Raw genomic sequence first — 6,821 nt, 5'->3', positions numbered from 1 at the left:
TTATATTGTAGTTGTATGTATACTATATTTATAATAGTGAAATTTAAAAAAAGAATGGTAAACTATTAAAATAGTCACTTTTGTTTACGTCAGATTACATTTTGGTCACTGATCCTTTAATTTCCGTTAAAGGTGTAATGGTAAGCTGACGTGGCACGTTAAATCATCATTTCAAACAAATATTTTAGGTTAAATTATACAATTAGTCCTCATATTTTTTCGTTTTGAACAATTTAATTATTTTCTTTATGTTCTTTTAACTTTTTTTTCTTTTTCTTTTTATTCTCTTCTACTTCTCCCTTTGTTTTCCTCCCTTCTTCGTCTTTTAACATAATTTTTCTATATTTTTATTTTTTAAAATTAGTCCCTATACTTTTATTTTTTGAATAATTTATTTTTTCTTTAATTTCCTTTTCTTCTTCCCTTTAGTTTTATCAAATGGAAAACATAGAAAACTACATTAAAAGAGAAGCAAAGAGAGAAAAAAAGAAGGAAAGTTAAAAGAACATGAAAGAAAAAAATTAAATTGCTCAAAATGAAAAATAAGGGATCAATTGTATAATTTAACCAAAAATTTTGTTTGAAATGATGATTTAATGTGTTACATCACTTACCATTACACCGTTAACGCAATTAATAGCTTAATAACTAAAATGTTACAACACGTCAAGATAAGTGACTAAAACGCAACATTTCAAACATAAATGACTAAAAATGTAACATGAGATAAACAAAAATGACTATTTTAATAATTTACCCATAAAAGAATTACTTAATAAAAAATTAAATATTAATAAAAGTGATGCTTCAACCTTAATTAAAAATTCCAATTCACGATATAATTCCTTTTAAAAAAAGAGAGTCAATATTGTTATTTATTAGTCAGAGGCTCATAGGTTACTAATTCTTAGTCGAAATCGAAGTTAATAATAATAGCTACTTTTCCATTACACCGCCATTAGGGGTGTACAAAATTCGGGTAAAACTGAAAAAATTCGGTTAACCGACCGAATTCAGTTAATCGGTCGGTTAACCGAATTTTTTCGGTCGGGGGTCGGTTAATTTTTTTTGATTTTTCGGTTAACGGTTAATTCGGTTCGAAACCGGTCGGTTAACCGAATTTTTTCGGTTAATCGAAAAAATTAATCAATAAAATTATAATATATAAATAGGCCCACTATTCACCTAAACCCAATCTAAACCCAAGTATTCAACCCAACCCAATTACCCAACCCAACCCAATCATAAAATTAAATTACAAATAATTTAATAAATAAAAAAAATTTTAAAACTAAGACTAAAACTAAAGTCTAAAAGTCTAAAAGTCTAAAAATAATTTAATTATGTAGTGATTCAATTTGGTTAATTTGGTTAATTCGGGTAATTCAGTTAATTCGGGTAACTCGGTTAATTCGGGTAATTCGGTTAATTTTTAACCAAAAATAAAAAAAAACATATAATTTTTGGTTAATTCGGTTAACCGACCAAATTAACCGAAAAAATTTCGGTTCGGTTAATTTTTTTGAAAAAAATTTCGGATCGGTTAACGGTTAAAGATTTTGAAAGGTCGATTAATTCGGTTAATGTTATTTCGGGTCGGTTAACCGAATGAACACCCCGCCATTGTTCCTTCACTACACCAAAACAGGCTTTTAGCGGCGCTTTTTTAGGCCTTTAGCGGCGCTTTGATAAGCGCCGAAAAAAACGCCGCTAAAGATCGCGTCGCTAACTTTAGCGGCGCTTTTCCCACAAACGCCGCTAAAGACCAGGATCTTTAGCGGCGCTTCTCCCGCAAACGCCGCTAAAGACCAAGACCTTTAGCGGCGCTTCTCCCGCAAACGCCGCTAAAGACCAAGACCTTTAGTGGCGCTTTTCCCAAAAACGCCACTAAAGGTCACGAAAAATTTTAAAAAAAATTATAAAAACGCCACTCCATTCTTTGAATTTGCTCCATTCCTATCCTAAATTATTATAAAAATGCCAATCCCTTTACTTGCTTAAGCAAATCCTTTAGAACTGCTCCATTCTTAGGTTAGAGATTGCAGCAACAGCAAATGTGAGATTCCACCAATTAAAAAATGTATCATTTAATTTGAAGACGTATTAAAATGAAAATTCATGAACAAGAAGATAAATGTTTTTCACTATATCTCATGCAGCAAGTCAAATTACCTTTGATTACATAACATTCCTTTGAAATTTTTTTAAAAAAAATTGAAACTAGTTCATATCAACTTATTTGAACTTACAATTCTAGGAAAGCATAAAATGTAGTTCCATGAGCATGCATTTAAAGTAGCAAAAAAATTACTGATTACAGTGACAGTTTAAGCTCCAAATCTAGCTCTTGTGTGTCACTTGATTCTGACTTTTGACTGCTCGATCCCAATGAGTTGCTAAGATGTTTCTTGCTCCTTGAGTGTGAATCCTATAAGAATGTAAGGAACTAAAACAAGTTAAATTTTAAAACACAATCATCACATAGCACATAAACTAAAACAAGTTAAATTTAAACACTTCAATTTGCAGCACCTTAACATATCAATTAACAACATTTATACACATCAATTACAGCGATAAAACATCTCAATTTTCAGCAACTAAACACTTCAATTTGCAGCACTTAAACACTTCAATTTACAGCATTTAAACACTTAAATTTTCAGCACTTAAACATATTAATTAACAACATTTACACACCTCAATTACAGCGATAAAACATCTCAATTTCCAGCAACTAAATACTTCAATTTGTAGCACTTAAACTCTTAAATTTGCAGCACTTAAACACTTCAATTTACAGCATTTAAACACTTAAATTTGCAACACTTAAACATATCAGTTAACAACATTTATACACCTCAATTACGGCGATAAAACATCTCAATTTCCAGCAACTAAACACTTCAATTTGCAGCACTTAAACACGTCAATTTACAGCATTTAAACACTTAAATTTGCAGCACTTAAACATATCAATTAACAACATTTATACACCTCAATTACAGCGATAAAACATCTCAATTTCCAGCAACTAAGCACTTCAATTTGCAGCACTTAAACACTGCAATTTGCAGCAATTAAACACTTCAATTTACAGCATTTAAACACTTAAATTTGCAGCACTTAAACATATCAATTAACAACATTTATACACCTCAATTACAGCGATAAAACATCTCAATTTCCAGCAACTAAGCACTTCAATTTGCAGCACTTAAACACTTCAATTTACAACATTTAAACACTTAAATTTGCAGCACTTAAACATATCAATTAACAACATTTATACACCTCAATTACAGCGATAAAACATCTCAATTTCCAGCAACTAAGCACTTCAATTTGCAGCACTTAAACACTTCAATTTGCAGCACTTAAACACTTCAATTTACAGCATTTAAACACTTAAATTTGCAACACTTAAACATATCAGTTAACAACATTTATACACCTCAATTACGGCGATAAAACATCTCAATTTCCAGCAACTAAGCACTTCAATTTGCAGCACTTAAACACTTCAATTTGCAGCACTTAAACACTTCAATTTACAGCATTTAAACACTTAAATTTGCAACACTTAAACATATCAGTTAACAACATTTATACACCTCAATTACGGCGATAAAACATCTCAATTTCCAGCAACTAAACACTTCAATTTGCAGCACTTAAAACACTTCAATTTGCAGCACTTAAACACGTCAATTTACAGCATTTAAACACTTAAATTTGCAGCACTTAAACATATCAATTAACAACATTTATACACCTCAATTACAGCGATAAAACATCTCAATTTCCAGCAACTAAGCACTTCAATTTGCAGCACTTAAACACTTCAATTTGCAGCACTTTAACACGTCAATTTACAACATTTAAACACTTAAATTTGCAGCACTTAAACATATCAATTAACAACATTTATACACCTCAATTACGGCGATAAAACATCTCAATTTCCAGCAACTAAGCACTTCAATTTGCAGCACTTAAACACTGCAATTTGCAGCACTTAAACACTTCAATTTACAACATTTAAACACTTAAATTTGCAGCACTTAAACATATCGATTAACAACATTCGATGCTGCTTATCACATAATATCCTGGATGGTCCTTAGAAGAAAGGTCATTGATGTTTCCCAAGTTCTTAAAAAGGCCAATGTAAAATAGAACTCAAATTAACAGTATCTAATATTTTGTTTTTCATGTCTTTCATAAAATGGAACTCAAACCATATTGCATCACAAAAACATGACAAAAATTGTGGCATCAAATATTTACTCATAATTTACATAATAATAACGATAAAAATATTAAATAAAACATTCATAAATTAATGGGCATGTCAACAGACTATCCATGCCCTCGTTGGCATCTAAGTAGAAATACTGAAAATGAAAAAGTAATTAGAACATAATCACATACTAATTGATGCATGCTCCACTTTGAAATGAAAAAGTTCTGTTCCCACCCTTCAACAAATGACACTCCATTTAGGAAGGTAGAAGCAATATATCCAGGTGCACCTGTTGAATCATTTCAATAGCAACTCAATAAGCAACTTGACTCAATAAAACCAGCTATTGAGCATATGAAGTTCTTTTGAAGTGATTCAACTGACAGTTCCAGTGTACTATTAATTGGAGAAACTTATATATTTCAAAACCTGCTTATAAGAAATCACCTTGGAACATATATAAGGAAAAAGATGAACATCAAGGGAACTGCATGCCATTGTTTGATAGAACTACATTGTCTTAGACTTCTCGTGACTAATCTTAAGATAGCTTCTAATGAAACATATCAGAGATAATCCTCACTTGGAAATGCCTGGGGTGCTTGAACAAATATATATTTTGTAATTTTGTTAAAAAAGAAAAAAGCTCAACCTAGGATTCATTACTCTATAGTCTGTACAGTAATTTCCCTTATAAACCCAATATTTTGACCAATTTTCAGATTTTAGTAGATCAAGAAATGCAATGGAAAAAATTCAACATCGTATGATTCGAAGAAAATATTATAATACGTCTTATGTGACCTTTAAAATAGAATTTGTTTAATTCAGGTATTGTTGTATTATTTTGCAGCTTCCTTTTGGGCAACAAAGGATCTGAAACTATCATCTTACATGATACTCAAGTTATAAAGACCATTTACCCCGAAAAGGTGCAGCAATCGCAATCTAGTTCTTCACATATTTCTCAAAAACCTGTACAAGAAAAGAAGCATTGCATCACAAAGAGATAGAACACGAAACTAGAACTCGTGTGGGAAAAAACAAGGATAAAGAGCACAGTAAAGCAGAAAAAGGAGGAGATAAGAGATGCAATAGATAGCTTACATCACTGTGAAGGCCCATGAAACATTTTACTAGAAGACCCCCCATAGAATGACTTATGATATTTATCTTTTTCCCCCTGATGCTTTATACACTGACTCTAGTTAAGCAAAGACAGAAAAAGAAACTGAAACAAAGATTCTTCACCTTCTTCAACCTTTTTTTTTATCTCTTTATTTCAGCGAACAGCCAATGGCATCTTAGTAAGGCAATGTAAAAGAAAGGGGGGAAAACAAAGCGCAAAAACCTCCTTACTCCCCCTCCTCCGATTTCTTTATCTTTCAACTCCTCTTCCTCCGATTTCTTCTCATCTAGGATTTCTTCTCATCTAGGGTTTCAGTCCAGTGAAATGAAAAGGAAAAAGAAGTGTGATTGGTGTAGGTGTATTGATTGGTATTGTTGGAAATGGGAAATTTGGGGGATTTCAACTAAGAAAAACAAACTATTATTTGGTGATTTAGGGCACACGACAGAAATGAGAAGAAGAGGGGGTAATGCGCGAGTAACAAAAAATCATTTTTTGGGTGAGCGGGATTTTGATTAACTTTGCGGCTTTTTTATACAAAAATATTTCATTTTAAACAAAACGACGCCGTTTTATTTTATTAAAAAAATTTATTTTGTCTACTAAAAATTTTTAGTTAAGTGATTTTTTAAAATATTTATTATTATTATTTTTATAAATTGGATTTTTATAAAAAATCAATTACTCTCAAAATAAATATCATATATTTTAATAAGAAAACAAATGATTTAATGGTGCAATTAATTATTAAGTTAGAATTATCCAATGTTAATTACGATTTCTATTAAAGATTGAAATGTTAATCACGATTTTATATTATTATTTTCCGATTTAATCTCCATTTTATTAGAGATATTTCTTCTTAACTAAAATATAACTATTATGCTAGATGTTTGATGTGGAATGATTTTAGTTTTGTATTTCATTTTATTTGTTATAATTTGGTCCTATCCAAAATAGATAGTTACCTATTCATATCAATCATTACTTTATTTATTTATTTATCAAATTTTTTGTTAAATCTAATATTTAAATATATCAAATGGTTTAGATTAAATATTTTTAAATATAAAAGCATTAATTGATTGTATACTTTTTATCATTTAACAAATCTCAAGTAAACCTTAAATCCTAAACCAGTTAATATATATAAAATTTATCTATTAAGTTCTTAAATAATTTAAACTATAATCACAATTTTAATATATTAAAATTAATATTATATATTTTACAATTATATAAGAAATTGTTTAATATATAAATTTAAAAAAACTAATTAATATAAACCATAAACCCCTAACCCCTATCCCCTAAATCGTAAAACATAAACCGTAAACCCCTAACCCTTAAACCCCAACCCTTATAACTGTCCTCCATAAGTTTTGTGACCGCATTTAGTATAGTTCCTTAATCATAAAGATATTTCAAAAGATTCAAACTCCTAGT

General features: G+C 30.0%; 1 long non-coding RNA gene across 1 annotated transcript; it reads right to left on the bottom strand.

Moving 5' to 3' along the window:
- Positions 1-2,119: 2,119 nt before the first annotated feature.
- Positions 2,120-5,877, bottom strand: LOC128042869 (uncharacterized). Its single transcript, XR_008198358.1, has 4 exons — positions 5,354-5,877; positions 5,170-5,221; positions 4,435-4,535; positions 2,120-2,428 (listed from the first exon to the last, which is right to left on the bottom strand). It is a non-coding gene; the product is annotated as an uncharacterized LOC128042869 (long non-coding RNA).
- Positions 5,878-6,821: the final 944 nt, after the last annotated feature.

Source organism: Gossypium raimondii, chromosome 8, assembly GCF_025698545.1.
Source record: "Gossypium raimondii isolate GPD5lz chromosome 8, ASM2569854v1, whole genome shotgun sequence".
Classification (NCBI taxonomy): Eukaryota; Viridiplantae; Streptophyta; class Magnoliopsida; order Malvales; family Malvaceae; genus Gossypium; species Gossypium raimondii.
This window is presented reverse-complemented; position numbering and strand designations above follow the sequence as displayed.